Source organism: Ceratotherium simum, chromosome 32, assembly GCF_057802395.1.
Source record: "Ceratotherium simum simum isolate JZ-2026a chromosome 32, ASM5780239v1, whole genome shotgun sequence".
Taxonomy (NCBI): Eukaryota; Metazoa; Chordata; class Mammalia; order Perissodactyla; family Rhinocerotidae; genus Ceratotherium; species Ceratotherium simum.
Genome location: NC_141931.1, coordinates 3,222,520 through 3,248,615, shown reverse-complemented (window position 1 = coordinate 3,248,615; position 26,096 = coordinate 3,222,520).

Below are 26,096 nucleotides of genomic sequence, written 5' to 3'. Positions count from 1 at the left end.
ATGGTTGTCATTATTATTATGAGGGCTGGGATTAGGTCTGCCTCATTCATCATGGCACATCCAATAAGTATTTGTTGCATAAGTAAATAAAATTTTTCATGAGTCAATTAAAATTAGAAGTAACCTTATTAAATGCCTAAATGTGCACTAGGCTCTTTAGGGGATATAGAGATTAATAAGACATAGTTTTCACAATCAAGGAGTTTTCAACTCAGCAAATGAGAGTGAGATACACAAAGGGGTTCTCCTCAAAGGGAAGATCTGCAGCTTACACATCTTTGTGTCCTGGGCATTTTCCTTGGAGCCAGGTCCATAGTTTGTGCTCACTGTGTGCGTGCTAAGCAAGCATCCTCCTGGCTGTCTCACAGAGGAGAACGTGGGGAGCTCTGGGGAGAATGGGAGAAGGCTGGCTAGAGAAAAATGGCAGTAAACTTTGCCTTGAAGGACAGGTGGGCTTTCAACAGGTAGAGCTCAAAGGATGGGGTGGGGAGTGACAGGAGGTGTCAGAGGCATTCCAGGAAGGAAAAAAGCAAAGGCATGGAGCTGGGAAAGCAAATGGAGCACACAAATAGTCTGGAGTGATGGAGCAGTGGTTCTCCCAGCGTGGTCCTGGAACCAGCAGCATCAGTGTCATGTGAGAGCTTTTTAGAGATGCAAACTGTTGGGCCTCCCCAGATGTACTGAATCAGAAAATTCTGGGGGTGAGGCTCAGTGGTCTGTGTTTCAACAATTCCTCCAGTTGCTTCTGAGCTCACTCAAGTTTGAGACCTCACTTTAAAGTTTGAGACCAATGAATCTAGAGCAATGTGTTCTAACTAGTGATCTGTGAACCCCCAGAGATTCACAAAGCTGTTCCAAGGGACTCATGGGGTAGCAATGACAGCACAGGTCAAGAACCCCCATATACCCAAAAGGTAAGAGTGGTGGTTAGTGGAGATTAGAATAAGCATGGTTATGACTTGGCTGAACACCACTGGTTTCAACCAACATATAGTGTTTAATTGATTTTTTTAAACCACATATTGGGGCTGAAAAAGGGGACTTTGGTTTAAGGCATAAAGTAAGGAATGTTAATGTTAGAATATAAACTATTGAGAAGCAGGAGATAATATTTCTGTAAATTTGCCTCAAGATGATCTTCACCAGATCCCCAAGTCACATATCAATATTCTTATAAAGCTCATCAAGATGTCTCAAATGCTTGAAAAATAAACAGAAAAAAATAAGATAAAATATATGTTAGTTATCATCTCTAGCTTGGCTTTTCATCTAATAAAAATGTGTTATTTGGAAAGTGCTTGCAAATAACAGCCTGAAAACTCCTTTCACACCATCATTAGAACTTAACAATTATAAAAATGAACCAGTTGATCTTTAAACTGCAAAATGCAGGAATTCTAAACATTAGCTACTAAAGTAGTCAAATCCTGATGATGTAACACATAATTAAATTTTAATCAGTCCCCAGATCACATACAGTATCATTTGAAATTTGTTACCGAACCATCTTTTTTCCTAATGTAATTAAAGTAAATCTTTAATTTATGTTATGTGACAGTATGTGTCACATAACAAATGGGAAAAAGCTAAACATTTTTATACATAGAATTAATATGATAGAAGACTATATTAAATGAATTTTGTAATATGATTTTTAATAATACACTGATGTAAAATTAAAGAAAACTTTTTAACTTAAAATTACTTCATTTTATACCATGAAAAAATTTTAAGGGGGATTATTTGCAAGATTGTTATGAAAAGGGTTCATGAGTCACAAGAAGCTGGAAATTTCTGGGACTAGGGCACAGGCCATCTGAGTCTGGGTGGTGGTGGAGAGAGCTCAAGGAGAGGCATGGCCAGGAAGGTAATAAAGTGAACGAGTCTAAGACGTCTTCAGGTTGTGGGAAGTTTTGAAATCCTAAGCACAAGTGGAAAGCTTAGTTTTAGAAGAAGGGACATTTCTTCCTCTGAGATAAAGGGTGCAACTTTGCAATGTTTTTAAAAATACTGTACCTACCAAAAGTGAGAATGCTCGTTAAGTTCTCTAATCCTGTATAAAAGATTCTGGAACAATTGGTCTATTCAATGAAGGTCACCTGTGTTCTGTGATCTGTGTTCTGTGTTCTGGACTCCATCACTTCTAGTCTCCTCTGGGACCTTGTTCAATTCGTTATTGCTCTTCTCCTCTGTCTTCCATCTTTTCTTTTCCATTCGCCTTCCATTAGCTTATGAATGGAAACATGTTTTAAATCTGTATTAGTCTGTGTGGGCTGTCATAACAGAATGCCACAGGCTGGGTGGCTTAAACAGCAGAAATTTATTTCCTCACAGTTCTGGAGGCTAGAAGTCCAAGACCAAGGTGCTGTCAGGGTTGGTTTCTGGTGAGGTCTCTCTTTCTGGCTTGCAGATGGCTGCCTTCTCACTGTGTCCTCACATGGCCTTTCCTCTGTGCACTAGGGGAGAGAGAGATCTCTGGTGTCTCTTCCTCTTCTTGTAAGGACATCATCACTATTGGAATGGCACCCCACCTGTATGACCTCATTTAACCCTAATTACCTCCCTAAAGGTCCTATCTCCAAATGTAGTCACATTTGGAGTTAGGGCTTCAACATATGAATTTAGGGGGATGGGCACAATTCAATCTATAACAAAATCCTTTCATCTGCTTACATTTTCACCTTGTTTTTCCTCCATATTCCTGCCATGGCCACAGATTTTTAAAGAGTGGTTAATGCATATTATACCAGCCAATGTTTTTATTTCTATTTCTTTGGTGGAAGACTTCTTTTGTACACATGTGACACTGGTCACCACCCTCTTCTTATGCCATGTGAAGACTAGAAATCAAGATAAGACTTGACTTTAAAGAGAATCCTGATAAATCTGTGTTTTTCTTGTTCTATATTCTATAGGTGAAACTCTGACACTACTATTGAGAGTAAATTATATTTTAAGTACATCCAGCTTTTAGCTACTAAAGAATGTTGAGTTTGATCCTTCGTAGGTGATCTCATTCTGTTTCCCACCTTTATTACTTTTGTCAATTTCCTCATAGGATTGGAAGGTCAGATGGTCCACATTTTCATATTGACATGAAGGTGGACCCTTTGCTCAATAGATGGAGAGAAAGGGGACCATGAGCTGGACTCTCAGTCTCCAACCCTTGTCTTTGTCTTGGGGACTCACACGCCAAATAATATAACTTTTCACATTAGGCAAATACAAATATACTGGGTTGAATTTCTTTTTCTGTATGCATTTTAATTACTGAAACACCTGGGTACCAGTTGGTGCACAGAAAGGAAACATTACTAAATTGTATCTGTGGAAAGAAACATCTGTCAGGGCTTTCCAAGATTCCCGATAAGGGAGACTTTAAATACAAAATGTTATACTTCATTGAAAATTAAGATTTGTGCAAAATCATATAATCATATATGTATTTATATATTACATATTATATTTTGTATTATGTATTAATATTATATATAACATATACTTAAATTGTTTTTCATATTAAATACTCAGAATACTATTTTAAATTTTTTTTTTCATTTTTCACCTAAAGCTAAAGTAGCCTGATAGAATTAAAGTGGAAGTTTGCTTTTAACTTCATAGATGTCTATCCTGTTCGAGTTAGATGCATGGCTTTCATAAAGAAACAAAGAAAAAGAGAAGAGAAGAGAGCTGACAGTGTCAGTATATCTGTATATTTTGTATTTTGGCTGGAGAAAGTATGCTGGTTATAGTGCTTCTTAAAAGGTCATTTGGTAAAGTGAAATAAATGACTTGGAAAAAATACTCCTAAGGGAAAATTGTTTTGAGCAATTAAATCATCATAATAATAATTTGAACTACATTGCAATTAGTCTTTTTATGAATGTCTACAACTCCAAAATGATTTTTACAAAAATGAATCTTGGCAACCAATTAATGCTTGGTCTAGTCTAATTTATTTGATTTTCTTGAGGGCAGAGAAAGCTGAAGAAAGTTCCTAGAAATGATAGCCATTTAAGATATTCATACACAATACTATTTTTTGAAAAGATATTACATGAATTTTTATTACTAATTAAAATATTGTACCTTCTTTCTTCTCATCTGAAGACACAGCAATACTTTGAAGCGATCTGCATTCTTATGCTCCAGGTAAACCTGCGTGATGCAGGCACATCCTACACACATTGAGGCTTATTATTTTCATATATTAAAAAGAACCTGATAAATCATTTTCAGTTTCAATTATTGCTAATTTTATTTAGAAACGAAGTATCACCATCTGCATTCTAATGATTATCTTATAATAAATTCACTGCTACATTAAATGCAAAAGCATCCTCTTATTAAATATATACTTAAATTTGTTTTTACAAGTAAAGTAATAGGAATGAAGTTGCAACAATACGGGCTATTAGTGATATTTGCTAAGCCAAATCTGTGTGTGTGTGTGTGTGTGGGTGTGGGTGTGGGTGTGTAGTGACTATAATGCTAAGAAACAGATTTCATGTGTAGCTTATGGAATGTCTTATTACATGGAAATAACAGGCTTCTGTGAGCTTATACAAATATATGTGATATTTTATGTTATATGTTCACTGTTTATGAAATATCTTAAATATAAAATATCTTTTATATTCTCTAATATAGATCCTTTTATGATTCATCAAAAATGAGGCAAAAAATTTAAAACAATTTTTTAAAAAATTTAAAACTGGGTTATTTATTTCACCCAACACTTTTGAGAGAGATGACTGAATTGATAAGAAAGGAGAGAAAAAACAGAAATTAATGGAGAGTATCAATACATAATTAAAAAACTCAACAGTTGCCTTTTTTTTTTCAAGTGGTACCTGGGATCAAGAGCTTAATAATAGCATTTTATGGGCATGATTGTGTCCCCATAGGAAACAGGGTACCAAATACTCAAAATTGCATTGCCTGTGTCTCAAGGGCTTATGATTAGAAACGAAAACAAAAGCAAAACAAACAAAAAAATTCCTATGGCTACATTTGCAAAATATAGAAAACTGAAAAGTTTGTTGATTTTTACATCTCTCTTCATCATCTTCTCATTTCTTTTGTGGGGAGGTAGAGGAAGACGAAAAGTGGGAGAATCAGAAGGAAGGAGCGAGAAGAGGAAAGGGAAGTGAGAGGAAGAAGGCAAAGTGGAAATAGACAAAGGGCTTGCTTTAGCTGACATTCCACATGTTCTTTGGTAAAAAGACACAGCCCTTTTCATTTTGCTCATTGCCTTTGTCTCCCTGCCTCCTACCACTAACATCTGCCTGTGGGGGCTTGGGCATAGTAGAAGGGTGGCAGATGAGAGCCTTCCCATATTTCCCATGAAGCCCGAGTAAAGATCGTTCAGCTGTTTGTGATCTTGGGACAGCACATTAGCTCTCTGAGCCTCTGTTTTCTCTTTTCTAAAATGAGAAAACTGATGATGTTACAAAGTGGTTTCGAGGAACAACAAAAATAACACACACGCATGCACACATATGTACTCCCATCCTGCCCCTTCCCCTAAACCTAAACAGGCATGGCCCTATAGATTCTAAAAAAATAAACAGATAAATAAATAATAAAAAAACCTAAATAATATATTTTTCTAATTACCCAAGTGAAGAGGGATACTCTCTAAAAGAAACTGAAGTAATATATAACTCTCAAAATTGTCAATGGTTTTGGTATATTCTTTCAGAGTTTTTCTTCAGTGAACAGGCAGTCGTATATTTTTATTCCCAACATAGTTGTGTATATCATTCTGCGACTTGCTTCTTGAATGTGACGTACAATTTAGACATCTTTTCATGTCGATACATATAGATCAATCTTGCAGTTTTTAATGATTGTCACTTACGGGGCTATATTGTAATTTACTATAGTGCGTGCTTTTCATGGACATTTAGGTAGTTTTCCTTTTTTGACCAATGCAAGCAATGCTGCAGTGAATGTCTTTGTGTAAACATATTGCGTCAGTTTTTCTGTAGGATAAGTTCTGTAGGATAAGTCCTAGAGTAGAATATTTGTGTGAAAGATATGCTTTATTTGAAATTTTGGTAGATAACACCAAGTTCACCTCTAAAAAGATTATATCTTATTGCCACTATTTTTAATTTCAGTTTTCCGAACTAGAAACCTCAGGGTCATCACCAAACTTCTCCCTTTCATTTCCTAGCCTCCTTCTAGACTGTCACCACATTCTGTGATTAACCTCAGAAATATCTCCTAATTCCATCTCCCCCATCTTTATCCTCTTTGCTACTTTCTCAGATCATGTCTTGTAGCAGAAACTTCCAATAGTTCTCCAAAATCCATTCTCTTAGTCTTCCTGGGCACTTCTTGTACCACCTGCATGGTTTTCCCAGGCTCCATGCCTGACCAGGCCCCTGGAAAGAGAACAGAAATAGCATGTGCCCTTTTCCAGGCGTGGTCACTAAGAACCCGCCACACATAGTCTCCCATGCTCTTTCATCTTCTGCTGGCTGAATGCTGCTGACCGTGAGGCCATGTGGGGTGGTGGAGCCACAGAGAGCAGAGCCTGGGTCTCTGAATGACTGTGTGCAGGAACTACCCCAGGTGCTGACCCACTGCCCTGAGCAGTGCCTCTTGTGTTGAGCGGTGGCACGCCTGGGTCTCTGTTACAACAGTTAGCCTGCACAGCAGATGAAGACAGGCCTCCTTGCCGCTCACTCACACTGTTGTCGCAGCCTTCTTGCTGGCCTCCCTGCCGCCTGCTTCTTCCCCTTCCAGTAGCCCTGGAGCCAGAGTGATCCTCCTCTGAACCTCGCTGACCGGCAACTTCCTACTTTGAAGCCTTCAGGGACTCAAGATCCTTCATCACATGGCTGCAGCCTTCCACAGGGGCTGTCTTCTTTGCCCCTCAGCCAGCCCCCGAGCTTGCACAGGTTCCAGCAGGCAGTAGTGCTCAGTCCATACATGTAGAATGCATCAATTCATGATTGCTTTAGAGGCAAACACAACACAACGTCTAAGAAGCAGTTTTGTAAAAACTATTTGCTTCATGGGACTATTAATTTGTGCTTAACAGTTGGTAAACACAGTGATTTCATGGTCACCTCTGCAGGTGGGGTAAAATGGCATGTTTCTGGTCTTACCGATTTAGTCCCATAACAGTCTAAACTTAAAAGGGCCCTAGAGCTCATCTAGTACAATTTCCTGACCTTGCGGGTAAGAAAACTGCAACCCAGACAAGTGAATAGACTTGCTCCAGGCCGTGCAGCCTGTGGGACAGACTGAAGAGCACCTTGCAAGCAAGCCAACCCTCAGTTCATAGATCTGCCTTTCCTGACACCAGGCTGTCCCTAAGGGTAACGGCCATAGACACAAGTGACATCTGCTGTCTACTGCCTGCTCAGATTCAGCTCCCTTCTGGGCTCAGGTTAAGGCTCTATTTAAAGCTTCCATGCTTGTTCCTCTGGTTGGTTCCCCCAGTCTCAGCCCACCAGCCCATGGTACAGGGGACAGGGTATTGGGGTGGCCTCTCAATCTGCATTCCCATCATCAGTAGAACTGATGGAGCTCTGACATGAATGTGGCCTTCTTCACTCATCAGAGCCCAAGTCTGCAAGTATGTAGGGAACATTTTTCTAATGTGGTGGGAGGAACGGCGGGTTTATAACTATAATTATACCCTATAGAAGATAACTGTTACCTAAAAGGTGTATTGTTCTAGACGCTCAGCAATGAGTATATTTAGAAATCAATAATGCAGTGAGTCAAGCATTCAGCTCACACATCACAAGGTCGAGGGGATTCTAGTTTAGCGGGAAGACAGGCTGGGCACACTAGTGGTTTTCATTATGGGCGCTGACTGTGTGAATGAACTGAGACGTGGTAAGACATTTCTGATTGCCCTGCACTCACTCTGGCTGGGCTCACCTTCTCAGACACCTTTCCTATCTTCATTGGCGCTTCTCCATCACAGCTTTCTCTATCACCAAGTCCCTACATGTACATGGAGTGTACATTTCAGTGGGAAGATAACAGTAAAGAAAAATAATATACCATTGGAGAAGTATTGGTTGTATTTTGGTGTATAGAAAACCACCCCAAACAGAGTGGCTTAAAACAACAATGGTTTATTATTTCCCACAATTCTGTGGGTGAGCTGCGGGTTCTCCAGCTGGCCTCACCTGGGCTCACTCATGTGACTGCTGTGAGCTGGAAGGTCAGCTGGTGGCTAGGCTCAGCTGGCAGAGCTGGACTGCAAGCTCCTCTGTCCATGTGGTCTTTTGTCCTTGGGTGGTCTTAGGGTTCCTGGGAACAAGCACCAGAAAGCAAGCATTTATCAAGTGCACATATTTGCTCATGGCCCATGAGCTCAGAGCCAGTGTAAGAGGGAGCTACATATGGGCAGGGGTACAAGGAACCATGATTCATCATGGACTATCATTATGGAAACAATCTAACACGTTGGTGATAAGAGGTACTAAGAAAAATAAAGCATGGGGGAGACGATCCTTGGAGAGTGATAGGGCAGTTGTTGCAGATACGGAGGTCAGCACAAGTCTCTCTGAGGAGGTGACATTGGAACGGAGGCCTGTGCAGTGGGGAGGGGGCTGTGTGGCTGTGCAGAGAGTGTTCCAGCCAGAGGGGCAGCATGTGCAAAGGCCTTGAGTGGAAACAACAATGGGTTCACTGTGGCTGGAGGGCAGGAAGCAGAGGGAGAGTGTGGACATGGTTGGTGAGATAGCCAGGACCAAACCACTTAGGGCTTTGCAGGCCGTGGTAAGGATTTCACAAGTATTCTGAGATTGAAGGGAAACGTGTGGATGGTTTTGTTCCAGGAAGTGGCAGGATTTGATTTATGTTTTGAAAGAATCACTCTGGCTGCTGTATAGAGAATAAACCTTATAAGAGCAAAAGTTAGAAGGAAAATAAGTTAGGAGAGAAGAGAAAGAGAGGAGGCTTGGAATACAATTATAACAGTGAGGAAGAGTCAAACGCAGGCTATGTTGAGGAATCAGGGCTCAGGGCGCTTGCTAATGGGCTGAATGTGAGTTGTGAGAGAAAGAAAGGCATGGAAGACATCTTCTAGGTTAGTGGTGTGAACACCTGTGTACTCACTGTAAATGGTGTTTCCATTTACGTGAGAGAGAACTGATTGGATGGGGGTGGAAAGCAAGATTGGGAAGTTATTTAGGAAATAAAACCAACTATGTCAAGTTTCACAAAATCCTAAAGCTGAACTTGGAGGCAGCTGACATAACCCATCATTTTATAGAGGAGGAAACTGGGACCTGAAAAAATGAAGGAAATTCTTTTCTAAAAGACCATACAGGAAATTTCCTCAGTTTTGGACTAGAAACCCTGGCTTGTTGGTTATTTCCCCCTAGTGTCTCAGAGCAAAGATTTTTTCACTACTTCATGCTGTCGTCATAGGTTTGATGAGAGCACCTCTGAATGGTATTGAAATTGCTTTTAAAGGTTTGTTTCCCCCTTACTCTCTTGCTTCAGAATCTAAAAGTGTTTTGAATCTATTCTGTTTCATGGTAGAGTAGTTAAAGAAAGATTATCAAGAAATTTACTCTGTTATTTTAAAAAGGAAGTAAAGGTAGATGCCCATAAAATGCTTTAGTTTTATCCTACAGGTGAATTAGTTTACTAATAGACATCAACTGCTTTAGAAATTCTAAGTAAGTTATTTGAATACCTTGACTTGAATTCCTTTTTTGCTTTAGTGTGTGGAGGACTGTATTTGATGGACACTCAAGAAAATAAGAGTAGGCTAGGGAGGCGCTGGCAGAGGCGCTTGCAGGAGGGGCTGCTTCTTTGAAACTACAGTTTTGGAGACCACAGTGTGTTAGCATTTGATATCACCTTTCTGCAACTATCCTGAGACAAACGAAAGGTCTGTGAGCCAAGCCTGATGAACCTTCAACAAAATTGAGTTCTGTATATTTTGGGTTTTCTTTTGGAAGTTTGAAAGCATTATTTTTTTAATATTTGACAAAAATTAAGCTGAGTTCTATGCAGTCTGCTGAAGGAGTCTTTTGTATCCATGTCATTCACCTCTCTCCTTATTGAGTGCACAGCTGATATTTTTGGTTAATGCATATTTAAAGTTTAGTGTTCAGAGAAGCAGAGGAAGCAAAGGGTATAAGGCCACAAGTGGTCTTAAAGCCAAGAGCCAGGATAAAATGGGGCTGCGTGAAGGGGGCAGGAGGCAAGGTTATCATGAATTGATGTAGGACCCCCTGTCTGTGAAATCAGCAGCCCCCTTTACTGGGTGCTCTCCTCCCCTACCCTACTTTATTTTCTCTGCAGCACTTATTACCCTGAGATCTTTGAGGGCAGAAACTTATGATGATGCTTTTTATTTATTAGGTATTTACCATATGCCAGGTTTGGAGTTAAGCCTTCATAAGCATTATCTCATGATTATTCTGCCCCAAGGGGCAATGTCTGACTGCAATCTTCCCAGAAGTTGAGTCCCTGGTTTTTGGTATGTTCACTATATGACTTCAAGCAAGTCACTAACTTCCTTATGCCTCAGATTTATAATTTATAAAATGTAGAGTTTTGTGCAGTACCCTCCAAATTTTATTTCTCTTTAAAAAAACATGACTTTTTTTGTAGTTCCACATTTGGCCTTAAGTAAGAAGAATAGGACATTAAAGAAAAAGATAAAAGCTGGGGACAGAGAATGTGGGGTTTGAAAAGTGAAAAAATGAACAAGGTCATGCCAGAAATTCAAGTTTTTGAGAAAAGTGAGGGGAGAGAAGCCTCCTTTTTCATAGTTCCTTTTTCTGCTTTGAATGACTAGATTCCCTCATGTGTTTCCTAGATCGAATTCAATTTTTTTTTGGTTAAAATTACCTTGTCCTGTCTCTTGGAGGCAAGTGTTGAATCCCATTTGTAAATTCCTTTAAGAAATGTGATCAGCACAGCTTCTTACACAGGCAGATATGGTCAAGGATGAAGTTGGGGAAACACTGAAGGACAGATAGCCCTTAGCCTCCAGGGCAGAATCACCACCACCATGGGTACTCCCAAGTAGAGATTCCCAGGAGAATCCCATAGTCAGATACAGGTATTACCTCCTAAGGAAATATCCATACTTTGAGTTTCTATGGTTCTATGAGATTCTTTTCTAAGTGATTTATGTATTTTCAGGAGAGCACTTCATCATAGATTCTATTTCAAATCTGCCATTTCATGAAAAAGTTTCTAATCCAGATTTTTTAAAGGTTTACTTGTATGCTATTTGTATATTATGAATAGATAGACAATCTCTAATGCTAAAGTTTAAACGTTACACTAAGGGACAGACTTGAAGTCCAAGTTTGCGATTTCAATGTCTCACTTACCTCATCTCTGATATGCTTGTTATTTCATCTGTATTCTACGTAGGGAAGGAGTGCAGGATGACAGTCGTGAAGGGTCTAAATTGGTTCCTGTGGTGCTGTTGACAATGACATAGATCTGTCAGAGGTCTTGCTTTGCCTCTGGGTGCTGAGAAGGAGGACTCAGGGCTCTGCTTGAGGGGTGGGCAGCAGGGGGTGAGGAGGCAGGATTGGTGTGTTCTGCGGTTCTCATTTCTGAGAGCCAGGCTTCCATCTCTGAACCTCTTTTCTGGGGCAGGAGTCACCACTTATTATAGCTGCATTGGGTGCCAGTTCCTTATTGACAAGAATATGCAGGCCCGAGTGTAGATAAGTATCTAGCTTTGTACGGATAAAGAGGCCATTCTTACAGACCCTCTCAGTCTGGGTCGTCCGTCCAGGCCACAGTCAATTCTTGGCCTCGGTTTGGAATTGGCTCCCTGCAGCCTATTTTTCTTCTGTGTTGCACTTTTCTCTCAAAAGTCAATTGTCAATCTTTTTAACATCACCCACTTTCTACAAAATCCAACCCAGATATTGCCTGCTTCTTTTGTCTTCCCAGTCTCCCCAGTTCCTCTATTCAAAGCTATCCATTCTTGCTTTGGGAGGACGGAGAGATCTCCTCTTTTTCTTTAAAACCAACTGGTTATCAAAATGTTTACAAGATTGTAAACTCCTTCAGAGCAGGGATTACGGATTATTCATCACTATATCTTCACTAATGCGTAAACACTGGACAAATATTCATTTCATAAATAAAGTATATGCAACCAAAGTGGGGCAGAGGAAATTCAACATGTATCTATTTACAAAAACTGAATTTCCCGACATTTCCAGTATAGTAGATGTATCTTTCTGTCCTTCTCCTCCTCTTTTTCAAATAAGTCCAACCAAACTTCTAGATTGTCTAGCAATTAATGTCAGAGATTATATTTTCTTTATGTATATATCCGTGTCTCCCATAGTGCTAAGCACAATGCTTGGCACACCGTAGGCACCCAGTATAAATTCCTTAAGTGAACGAATGTGATTCTTTAAGCCAAGTTAGTTTATTTTTCATAAGAATTAAGTTTTAGTGAATTAAACTTTTATGTTCTAGCAAATTCTTCATACAAACCAGTTGAGAAAACACCTCTAATTTATGCTTCACAGACCTTCTGCTACATTCTGAAATTTTATTTGCAGTGCCTACACTAATTTGAATGAAATGAAAACCAAGTTTTTTTAAAAAGCAAAAGAGCGTTGAACATTTTTAGAGATTTAGGACTGTAACAATTTCATTTCATTCTTCAGTCCCTGTTTCTCCTGCTACATTGAAATGCAACATTTAAAATATGGAGAATTGTAAGTATATTTTCTACTAGTTTTAGACTAAATCAGAGCATTTAATAGAAATTCTAAATGAAAATCACCTAATGATAGTAGGTTTACATGTTGTTGAACTAAAGCATATTTAGTTTTTACTAATAATTTACCAAATGTAACTAGCTTTTGTGAATTACACTGAAAATATGTCCTTTTTTGAATATAATTCAAGGAGGCCAAGAGCGAAACCTTAGGTGGAAGACCTGGATTTACTGGAAATAGTAGAGCAGAGGTTGTAAGTGGAGGTTTGAACTCTCTGTTGTAGTTTTGACTTCTTGTTCCCAAACTTCCAGGAAGTAAAGTTACTGAACCATGTGGAACCTCATGAGAGGGCCTGTACTGAAGGCCTTCCCCAAAGCACAGCCCCCTCTATGTCTCTGAGGTTCTCTTCCCTGAGTAGATGTCTTTGGGATCCCAGGGGAGCTATGGAAAGAGAAGAGAGTAGGAAAGAGAAAAGAAAGGCTCATTCATCGGGCCTGATTATGTATTTTAAAAAGATCTTGCAAAAGAAAAGAAACCACAAGGTCAAACAAATGAATAAATGCCAGTATCTGCTCCCTTTCACCTCTCATGTAGAGATTTCTTAAAACCAAACAGGCTGCATTTCCATCACCATCGTATTAATTGTGAGGACATGAAACACAACATTTTCAGTGTTTGATTATATGAGAATCAAATGGCTTCCTGTGGAGGAGAACGCTGTAATTCGCACAGCCCATATGTCACTAATGGGATCAGATGGCAATGTAGTCATACACAGGCCAGTTTTTAATGCTTCATCCTAAAGCTACGCTGTGGAGAGACAGCTGGATTTGGGGTCCGGACACTGAATTTGTCACTGTCTGCATGATCGTGGGCAAGTCACTTCATTTCAGTCATGTAGGCAACATCAATGTCCCACCTGTCATGACTGATGGGCTCTGAGCTGGCAGAATCAAAAACAAGGACACAAATTTGACCCCAGAAAGCAGTGCGTAAGCATGTGAATGTGGGGGGGTCTTATCTATCCCATGAGAGGTATTAGTCTGAGCTCTTCAGGAAGCAAAGATCAAGTTTATTAGGAGGAACTTGGGAGTGCCTAGAAACCAAGCATAGAATGTGTCAACCCATCACCAAGAGTGGGAGACGACGAACAGGAGCCAGGGAAATAGCCTGGGAGTAGTCTACTCATGCCAGAAGCAGTGGTCCTCGTCCACTGGTAAATTCCACTGGCTGGTCTTTGCTCCCCGATGACATCTTTTATTGCAGCCCAAGCTCATGGAAGGCTGTTGCCCCATCGCCCCCAACACTGTGCATGTCTCAGGGTGGTCCCGAGGATCAAACAAAATGGACTCCAAGCTCAGCAGAGCTGTTAGTCAGGGTTGCACTATAAGTTGTATTATTTTAAACATATTTTTCAAAAGTCTTCTTTTCTTTAGGTAGCCTTTCTTAATTCAGCTCGAGGCAGCACAGCGTTGTGAAAACATCATGGATTTTGATGGCAGAAAAGCCTGCAGTTGGAATCACCATTCTGTTATTTATGATTTGCTTGATTTGAGGAACTTAGTTAACTTCTTTGAGCCCCCATTTCTTCATCTTTAAGTAAAACTAATATAACTATCTCTAAATAGTGTTGCAAAGTAGTAATAAAAATAGTAAAAACAACAACAATAATAACCTAAATAAGAATAATACCACTATGCTCATGCTAAGATCTATTATCGGCAGTATATCTGACCTGTGTATTTCATCTGGTCTTCACAGAACCTTGGAAGGCAGTGAGGCTCCACTACTTGAACAGCCTACTAAGTAGTTTGTACCACCCTGAAAGTTAGCCTAATGGAGAAGCGGCATGAAGGAAGCAAGAGGATGTTTAGTTTCCTGCATTCACGGAGTCAGCAACTGATAGCTGTCTGAGAGCCTTGGCATGATTTCATCCTGGGGTTTTCAAACTCGGCTTCGGGGAGACTGGGGAATGGAGCAAGCACAAGATGGGTGTCCCAGTTCCTCCTCAACTTCAATCACAGTAGCTATATATTTTTTCTGTGTTATTGATTGGGTTTCCATGTAAGATATCAATTGAAGAAAGTTCTAATCAAACACTTCCATTTTACAAATGGTGAAACTATGGCCCATTGTGATTGTGACTTATCCCAAGATAATGTCCCCATAAACCTCTATGGATTAGGGAAAAGACAAAGAGGGAAACTCAAAATTTAAAAGAACAAATTTATTCATTGACTCACATATATGGTAGTTATTTCTTCTGCCTACCTTCTCTTACTGATTAAGTTGAGATTTTAGTCCTCATCTAACTCACCTGAACATGACATCATTTTAAATGATTGAAGTAGCTTCTTCATTAAACAATCATTTTTGAGGGTTTACTGTGTACAAATTGCTGTCTAGGCACAATCAAAGATACTATAAAAATAAAAGTCTATCCACTCAATATAGCTATAGTTCAGAATGAGTAGATGACTTAAACTTATGAGAAGGCAATACATAAAGCCACATAAATGTGACCATCTTGAAAGGAGAAATTACTCAAAAATTGAGGTGATCTAGTGAAGTTTTTTTGTAGAAGCTGGGGTTTTAGCTGGTCCTTGAAGAATGGATAATATTGAAATAAGGGACAGAAGACAAGACATTCCAAGTGTGGAATCTCTTCAGTAAAGACATAGATCTAAGAAATTTCAAGGCTTCTACAGAGAGGATGATAACAAAATCAGTTTCCCTGGAGCTAAAAGTTTATAAAAGGAAGTTGGTAAGAATGGCCTTGAGTTGCTAAGCACTGATTGGTGGATCACTGGGTAATGGCTGAGGCCATTCCTCACATCATAGAAGAGGTATAGCAGCCAATTCAGTGGTCTCACTCTGTGGTACTGGGCAATCCTTCCGGGTCTCCTCAGGCCATCTCCCTCAGGCACCTCTTCCCCCACTGTATTAAACACACAAATAACAAGATTTAAGACTTCTAACACCTCTATCTTGCAGCCATTGTCCACCCAATTCCCAATAAATTGGGAAATAGTTAATATAGGAAGCAGGAAGTAAGAGAAAGATTTTGAGCAGGGTCTTGATGTCTTTGACAGATTGATTTGGTGGTGGGTAAGTGTGAACTGGAAGAACCCATAGCAAAGGTAGACAGGGAGACTGTGAAGGAATCCATTTATATGAACATTTCTTGAGTTACTATGTGACATGCGTTCTATAAATATTTGTTAAGGTAACCTTATGAAGTTGATAATAATATCCCAATTTTATAAATAGAGAAAGTAACATACAGGGAGATTTAAGTAACTTTCCCAGTATCAATTCACTAACAAATGAGAGCTGGGATATGAACCTAAACCTTCGTGATGTTAAAGCTCATCCCAATTTTTATTTTTTACTGTGAAGTCAAAGCAGATGGTTGAGTCAATCATTCTCCTCAGTTCAAGGCACATCATCATCTTCAATCCAAGCAAGGCCTCATTCTTATTTTATTTATTTATTTTTATCCCTTTAAAAAATTCCTATACACTCTTTCCATAACTCTCTTTCCATAGTCAAAAATTTCAATGTGTTTGATGTGTATTTATTTTTTGTATGTGTTCTTGAAAAATGAGTAGTATTATTTCGTGTGCATACATTTTTAATTTATGTAAATGATATTAATTATATATCTAATCTTCCTTATTTTTTTCACTAAGGATTATATATATATATATATTTTTAGTATATATATATATATTTTTATTGATGTTTTAATGGTTTCTAACATTGTGAAATTTGGGGTTGTACATTTTTGTTTGTCCATCACCATATATATGACTCCCTTCACCCCTTGTGCCCACCCCCCACCCCCACTGCCCCTGGTAACCACAGTCCAGTTTTCTCTGTCCGTGTGTTGGTTTATATTCCACATATGAGTGAGATCATGCAGTGTTTGTCTTTCTCTTTCTGGCTTAGTTCACTTAACATAATACGCTCCAGGCCCATCCATGTTGTTGCAAATGGGACGATTTTGTCTTTTTTTATGGCTGAGTAGTATTCCATTGTATATATATACCACATTTTCTTAATCCAGTCGTCAGTCGAGGGACACTTAGTTTGCTTCCACTTCTTGGCTATGGTGAATAATGCTGCAATGAACATAGGGGTGCATAAGCCTCTTTGGATTGTTGATTTCAGGTTCATTGCATAGATTCCCAGTAGTGGGATGGCTGGATCATAGGGCATCTCTATTTTTAATTCTTTGAGGAATCTCCATACTGTTTTCCATAGAAGCTGCAGCAATTTGCATTCCCACCAGCTGTGTATGAGGGTTCCTTTTTCTCCACATCCTCTCCAAGATTTGTTGTTTTTTGTCTTGGTGATTATAGCCATTCTAACGGGCGTGAGGTGGTATCTTAGTGTTGTTTTGATTTGCATTTCCCTGATGATTAGTGATGTTGAGCATCTTTTCATGTGCCTATTGGCCATCTGTATATCTTCCTTGGAGAAGTGTCTCTTCATTTCCTCTGCCCATTTTTTCATTGGGTTGTTTGTTTTTTTGTTGTTCAGTTGTGTGAGTTCTTTATATATTATGGAGATCAACCCCTTGTCAGATGTATGTTTTGCAAATATTCTCTCCCAGCTGGTTGGTTGTCTGTTCATCTTGATTCTGGGTATCGTTTGTCTTGTAGAAGCTCTTTAATCTGATAAAGTCCCACTTGTTTATTTTTTCTTTAGTTTCCCTAGTCTGGGTAGGCATGTCATCCAAAAAGATTCCTTTAAAACCAATGTCAAATAGTGTGTTGCCTATATTTTCTTCTATGAGTTTTATAGTTTCAGGTCTCACCTTCAGGTCTTTGATCCATTTTGAGTTAATTTTTGTGAATGGTGATAGCGCATGATCCACTTTCATTCTTTTGCATGTGGCTGTCCAGATTTCCCAACACCATTTATTGAAGAGACTTTCCTTTCTCCATTGCATGTTCTTAGCACCTTTGTCGAAAATTAGCTGTCCATATATGTGTGGTTTTATTTCTGGGCTTTCAATTCTGTTCCATTGATCTGTGTGTCTGTTTTTGTGCCAGTACCATGCTGTTTTGATTACTATTGCTTTGTAGTATGTTTTGAAGTCAGGGATTGTGATGCCTCCTGCTTTGTTCTTTTTTCTTAGGATTTCTTTAGCTATTCGGGGTCTTTTGTTGCCCCATATAAATTTTAGTATTCTTTTTTCTATTTCTGTGAAGAATGTCATTGGGATTCTGATTGGGATTGCATTGAATCTGTAGATTGCTTTAGGTAATATAGACATTTTAACTATGTTTATTCTTCCAATCCATGTGCATGGGATATCTTTCCATTTCTTTATGTCATCATGGATTTCTTTCAATAATGTCTTGTAGTTCTCATTGTATAGGTCCTTCACTTCCTTGGTAAGATTTATTCTTAGGTATTTTATTCTTTTTGATGCAATTGTAAGTGGTATTATCTTTTTGAGCTCTCTTTCTGTTAGTTCATTATTAGCATACAGAAATGCAACTGATTTTTGTAGATTGATTTTGTACCCTGCAACTTTGCTGTAGTTGTTGATTGTTTCTAATAGTTTTCCAATAGATTCTTTAGGGTTTTCTATATATACAATCATGTCATCTGCAAATAGTGAGAGTTTCATTTCTTCGTTACCTATTTGGATTCCTTTTATTCCTTTTTCTTGCCTAATTGATCTGGCCAAAACCTCCAGTACTATGTTGAACAGGAGTGGTGAGAGTGGGCAGCCCTGCCTCGTTCCTGTTCTCAGAGGAATGGGTTTCAGTCTTTCCCCGTTGAGTATGATGTTGGCTGTGGGTTTGTCATATATGGCCTTTATTACGTTGAGGTACTTTCCTTCTATTCCCATTTTATTGAGAGTTTTTATCATAAACGGATGTTGTATCTTGTCAAATGCCTTCTCTGCATCTATTGAGGTGATCATGTGGTTTTTATTCTTTGTTTTGTATGTGATGTGATGTATCACGTTGATTGATTTGCGGATGTTGAACCATCCCTGCGTCCCTGGTATAAATCCCACTTGATCATGGTGTATGATCTTTGGAATGTATTGTTGTATTCGGTTTGCCAATATTTTGTTGAGGATTTTTGCATCAATGTTCATCAGCAATATTGGCCTGTAATTTTCTTTCTTTGTATTGTCTTTGTCTGGTTTTGGTATCGGGGTGATGTTGGCCTCGTAGAATGATTTAGGAAGTGTTCCATCTTCCTCTATTTTTTGGAATAGTTTGAGAAGGATGGGTATTAAATCTTCTTTTAATGTTTGGTAAAATTCACTGGAGAAGCCATCTGGTCCTGGACTTTTATTTTTTGGGAGGTTTTTGATTACTATTTCAATCTCTTTACTTGTTATTGGTCTATTCAGATTCTCCATTTCTTCTTGGTTCAATTTTGGGAGGTTGTATAAGTCTAAGAATTTATCCATTTCTTCTAGATTGTCCAATTTGTTGGCATATAATTTCTCATAGTATTCTCTTATAATCCTCTGTATTTCCGTGGTATCCATTGTAATTTCTCCTCTTTCATTTCTAATTTAATTTACTTGGGCCTTTTCTCTTTTTTTCTTAGTAAGCCTGGCTAAGGGTTTGTCGATTTTGTTTATCTTCTCGAAGAACAAACCCTTTGTTTCATTAATCCTTTCTACTGTTTTTTTGGTCTCAATTTCATTTATTTCTGCTCTGATTTTTATTGTTTCTCTCCTTCTGCTGGCTTTGGGCTTTGTTTGTTCTTCTTTTTCTAGTTCTGTTAGGTGTAATTTAAGGTTGCTTATTTGGGCTTTTTCTTGTTTGTTAAGGTGGGCTTGTATCGCTATGAGTTTCCCTCTCAGGACCGCTTTTGCTGCATCCCATATGGTTTGGTATGGCATATTTTCATTTTCATTTGTTTCCAGATGGTTTTTGATTTCTCCTTTAATTTCATCAATGATCCATTGGTTGTTCAGTAGCATGTTGTTTAATCTCCACATTTTTATCACTTTCCCAGTTTTTTTTTCATGGTTCATTTCCAGTTTCATAGCCTTATGGTCTGAAAAGATGCTTGTTATGATTTCAATCTTCTTAAATTTATTGAGGCTTGCTTTGTTTCCCAACATATGGTCTATCCTAGAGAATGTTCCATGTGCGCTTGAGAAGAATGTGTAGTCAGCTGTTTTTGGATGGAGTGCTCTGTATATGTCTACTAGGTCCATCTCGTCCAGTTTTTCATTTAAGTCTACTATTTCTTTATTGACTTTTTGTCTGGATGATCTATCCATTGTTGTAAGTGGGGTGTTAAGATCCCCTACTATTATTGTGTTGTTGTTGATGTCTCCTTTTAGGTTTGTTAATAGTTGCTTTATGTACATTGGTGCTTCTATGTTGGGTGTGTATATATTTATAAGTGATACGTCTTCTTGATGGAGTGTCCCTTTTATCATTATATATTTCCCTTCTTTGTCTTTCTTAACCTGTTTTATCTTGAAGTCTACTTTGTCTGATATGAGTATGGCAACACCTGTTTTCTTTTGTTTGCCATTAGCTTGGAGTATTGTCTTCCATCCTTTCACTCTGAGCCTGTGCTTGTCTTTAGTGCTAAGATGTGTTTCCTGAAGGCAGCATATTGTTGGGTCTTGCTTTTTAAGATTCATCTATATTTCTATGGATGCTTCTAATTCATTGCTTCTAACTGCAACTTCTGCCCTTTCAATTACACACAATTAATTCCCTAAAGCAAGGGGCAGACTGGGGAGACAACATTCATAAATATTAATTACTTAATTATCATATTAAAAGCAATTCAGTCAACAAAACATTTGTTGAGCACTTACTACCAGACACTGTGTTCAATGTTGGGAATACCGAGATGAATAAAATTCAACACCTATCCTTAAGAGATGCCCAGTCCAATAGGGGAGCCAATCATACAAATAATAATTACAGTTTAGCGATTTATATGCAGCAATAGATGTGAGCCCAAGAAAGAGTAACAGCACAGAGCAGGGTGTGATTGTTTTTGCTCAGAGCTCTGAGCAAAATGAGTGAAATGTGGAACAAATGAGTGACCCTGTCTGGGTTTCAAAGAATGAGTAGGAGGAGTGTTCTGAGTGGATGGGTGGGGAAAGGTTATTCTAGGAAACAGCACTTTTGACAAGAATTGTTTTGTTGGTTATCTGTCCTCCCATGGCCCCTTCTAAAGACCGTACTCCACCCACAGTCTCAAAACAGTGGTGGTGTTTACCCCTCCCACGTCCTGTGCCAGGGCTGATGTCTAAGGGGTGGGCACCTACTATCTGACGCAAAGGCGACCTACCAGTGGTCCAGCAACCAGACACATGTGCAGTCTTGCTTAAACAGGTAATTTGGTCCAATCTGTTCTTTCCCTTGAAATTTGAACTAAGAGATCCAGGCATGTTGCCAGGTGGTGATAGAAAGCGGAGCTGGTGGGACTTGAGGCCTGGTGGTCATTTGCACGTTGATGAATGAACAGAGAGAGTGGGCCTTCAAGCAAACGAAGAAATGAAGCACCTCTTGGGTAAAGAGAAATGATGTCTTGGTTCCTGGCACTTTCCCCGTCCTCAGCTCCAGGCCTGCGAGCTGGGCTTTGCTTCCCACCTTCAGCTGCGTGAGGTTTTTTCTGAATCTTCACAATCAATATCCCTTTATTGTGAACTGTTTTGAGTTTCCATTATAATTACCCATGATGTTTGATTAAAGCACATACTCCAGGGCATGCAGACCTGAGAAGCTACAGTCTGTTTACAGAGCTGGAGTTCGTCTGATCTTGCCAAGTATAAAACAGGTGGAAGGGGTGGAAGGAACATCTAAAGGAAGAACCCACAGGACGTGGTGACTGATTAGATGTGGGACGTAAAGATAACCAGCTCTGCAGTTCCAAGCGTGGAAGCCCCGGAAGAATGAGGATGACGTAGATATAAAGCTAGGGAAGTAACGGAAAAGAGGAGAAGAATTCAATTTTAGGGATGTGAGGAGACCTTGGGAAATGTATAGACATCAAATGGTAGATTGCAGGAGGGGAAGCTGAGGGCCCACAGGAATGTTAGAGAGAGAGAAAGAGGACTCAGTGAAGAGGGGCGATGAATAGGACCCAGAGTGGTCAAAGACGGGGCTCAGGGAAACCAAAGGACAAAATTTAAAAAAATGGATATAATAGTAATAATAATTACTATTAATAGTAGCCGTAGTAATTAATAGTATAATGGTAGTAGTCTAAAACACAGCCAAGACACCAAGGAAATGAGGATTATAAGAAGGCAAAATATATGTGCAACAGCCCTATACATCCTCCCATTTTAGAAAAATTCAGTGACCTTTACTATCCATGTCCACAGATCTGGCTATGATAACACAGATATTATTTTGGATAGTAAAATCTGAGTTCATAGGACTCTGCTCTCTTGAAAGTTGCTTTATTTAATACTCAAGACCATACCATCATGTACTTACTCATTATATTTTGGTTAATAGAATGAAGAAGGTTCCTGTACTAAAGTTATCTTAATAGACTTAAAATGAGAACGTGGTAATCTTGGCATCTGTAGCTATGGGGAGGGACAGTTGAAGACTTCTTGTTTAGAAATGACATATAATGAAGCCTGTTCTCTGTGCATCCTTGAAGTAGTCACTGCTAATTTGGATCTGGTGTTTTGAGGGAATTTAAATTTGGGGATTTCCCATGTTGAAGCATCATTTTGCCTTCACGTGCTCAGCTAAAAACGTTCCTTTTCTGGGAAGGCTTGTATTTGTGATGCGTTGTTAGTTTGGAAAGAGAATAAAGGACAAATGTTGCCGTTTTTCCTGTGCTGCTGACTTAAACCAACTAATTAAATCCATTTTGCTTTCTGGGCTTATGGTGACTTTGTGTAATTCACACTGGAATCTTGTCACATCCAGATCTGTCGTTGTCCAGGTTACCATGGCAGCTAAATTTTTTCCTTTTTGTAAAATTATCCCCAGCCCTGGGCTTCAGTTAACCACATAAGCCGGTGTATTATGAGTCTAATGAAGGGACCCTTTCTGCAGGCTCTTCCCGTGCTGTCAGGTGGCTGTCCAACTAGCGTGGGGTTCAGTCTCTTACGCTCAGCTTCTGTCTGGAGCTCTGTAACAGAGCCGGTAGGTTGTGTGCCAGAGAACATCCTCTGCTTCTGAGGAAAATTCGTCTCCTTCTTCCGTGAATGTGACCCATGACATCACGATGTACCTACCTCATGCTAAGCTCTGCACTTTGAAGGGTAGCTTTGTTGCCATCTAAGCATTCATAGCCATTGTCTGTGCAGAGATTCAGTTTTCACGTCTGTACTATAATGCAGCGTACTCTGGGATCAGTTTCAGACTCTGATAATTAACACATGTTTATTCATTCCAAACGGAGCTGCGGCTGCAGTCCCTGCTTCACACATTATTGGGTTTGTTTTTTTTGTTGTTATTATTTTTCCTCCCTAGGTTGGTTCTTCATATGGATCAGGAGAAGCAACCAGCAATTAACTCTGGAAATCTTTGTCCTCTGCCTTTAAGGCACCTTTCTGCGCTTGCCATTTACCCAGAAGGTATATCCGAGGATCACTTTCTGGGCGCCATGCAATAGTCGCTGAAGTTCAAGTTGTGCCCTGCATTAAGCTTCACTCTGTGTCTGCTCCCACGGCATAATGACAGCCAACGAATGGCAAATCTGCCCTTGCGGACTCGAGGCAATAGTGCACACCAGAGAAATACAGATGGGAAAGAAGCAATCTTTGATGGAGTCTAAAATATGGTAGGTGAACATTTAATGACACAAAAGCAGACATTTACAGGTTAGAAAAATTAGGGACATCTTTTTTGTTAGGTAAAAAAAGTCAAACATGGGTTGCATTATCAGCTACTGCAGCTGGTGCTCGCACATCCCTGGGAGGGATCCCAGAGCAGCATGGTCGGGTTTTGGGTAGAGATGGGAACCAACTTACCCATCACCCTCAGAGTGACAGCACTGTCAACTCTACTTACTCAGTGACCCAGGGAGAGAGCTGCACTAACCAATATGCAAAAACACAGCGAATTTGGAGCAAATTGTGATTTACTGAGGGATTACTTTTGGTTAAATGATTTTTCCCTCTTCTCTAAACCCCATCCCAAGCTGAATCTCTGAGCTAAACTGAAGTTTCTGCAAATGCATCCTAGCAGCGGAGGTTAAAGAGCCACTGTGAAATTTATTTCATCCCTGAATTTACAGGTTTTTTAAGCAAAACTATATAAAAACCATAAAATGAAAGAGACTAAAAATAAAAAGGGAAAAACCAATAACAAACAAGCAGTTCCAGCCAAATCTTTTCCCCTGCTCAAGATGAAATGAAGAAAGTAAGCATGGCACATAATAACTGTTGGTATTTTTTCCAACTATAATAGTCTATAAATGATCACAGATAAGGGATATGTGGATATCCTATTTTTTTTTTCCTGACCTAAACATTGCTCTCTTGTCATCCACCTCTTCTGAACCTGAAATCTCTCTGATAGAGCAATCAGTTTTAAATCTTGAAATAGAGTTAAGCAGTCATTGTAATTTTTAAAATAGTACCTAACACACTAGGAATGCAGAGTAAATGCCAAGCTATGATCATTTAAATGTCATCTTCTATTTATTCCATTTCTCATGTTCTGTGTTTGAATGGAGCCTCTTGTTTTCACAGGACGCATCCAATCACCTTGTACCAGGTGGTCCCAGCCCGAGGCTCCAGCACAGCCATGAGCTGGTTTTCTGCCAGAGTGGATTCATCCTCTCTATACTTTTCCGATTGTCTATAAATAGCATCACTTGTAAGGATTGTTGAAATAATTTGTTGCTATAATTATAGTGACATTTCTAGCATGTTATAATCATATGAAACTGCAAAAATAGAAGGATGCTATTTTGGAGTTATTTTTTTCCAATTCAGTTTATGTTTCTTGGAATGGAAGAAAAGATTAGGGAGGCCACTTGTTTAGAGAAGGAACTTGTCGCATTAATAGGAGAGAACAATGATGCATGAAAATCAAGAGTACTTCCTTAAGAGGAAAGGCAGCTGGATGCTTTGAAATTGACTTGGTTTTAGTCAAGAAGAAAAAAAAGAAAAAAAAAGAAAATCTCCAAAGTACAATTCCATACAGACAAGAGAAATGAAGACATGTGATGATATTATTCCAGCTCAGGGCCTTAGCCAAACCAAAGTCATTTTAATTTTTCATAGGCTTTTACATTTCTGTGACAACATCTTAGTTGAGGAGTCACAAATATCTGAAAAAGAAAGACCTAGGATGGTTGTACTATAAGAATCTTTGAAAAAGACAGTATATTTTAATAAAATATTCCCATTGTTTCCAAATGTTCAGCCAATGCCAATTAAACAAAATAAAGATCTATTGATAAAATGCTGTTTGCTAGTGAACAGACACACAGTTTGAGGACTGTGTCACAGTTTTGCCTGCTTTTAAACCACTTCTCAAGATTCTAAGATGGCATACTGTATCTACATAAGCTATATTGATTGACAAAATTATTGCATCGAAGTTTATTTTATGATAAATAAAATTGCAGTATATTTAAAGTATACAATGTGATGATTTGATATATACGTTGTAAAAGGATTCCAACAATTGAGTTAATTAACACATCCATCACTTCACATATCTACTTTTTTTGGTAAGAACCCTTAAGTTCTACTTTGTTAGCAAATTTCAATTACACAATACAGTGTTATCAACTATAGTCACAATAGTATATATTAGATCCTCAGACTTTATTCATCTTATAACTGAAAGTTTGTACCCTTTTACCAACATCTCCTTATTTCTCCCACTCTCCAGCCCCTGGGTGACCACCATTCTACTCTCTGTTTCTATGAGTAAGATTTTTTTTTTTTAGATTCCACATATAGATGATACCATGCATTATTTTTCTTTCTCTGTCTGACATTTCACTTAGCGTAATGTTCTCTAGGTCCATTCATGTTGTTGCAAATGGCAAGATTTCCTTCTTTCTTAATATTCCATTCCATTATATGTTATATATATATAGCAAAATATATAACACATTTTATTTATCCACTCATCTGTTGACAGACACTTAGGTTGTTTGCATACCTTGGCTAATGTGAATAATGCTGCATGGGATTGGAGTGTTAATGCTGCAATAATGAACATGGGAGTACAGATATCTTTTTGAGATAATAGTTTTGTTTCCTTTGAATATATACCAATAAGTGAAATTGCTGGATCGTATGGTAGTTCTATTTTTAATTTCTTGAGGAACTTCCATACAGTTTTCCACTGTGGCTGTACCAGTTTACATTCCCACCAACCATGTGCAAGAGTTCCCTTTTCTCCACATCCTCACCAACACTTTTTATCACTTGTCTTTTTGATAATAGAC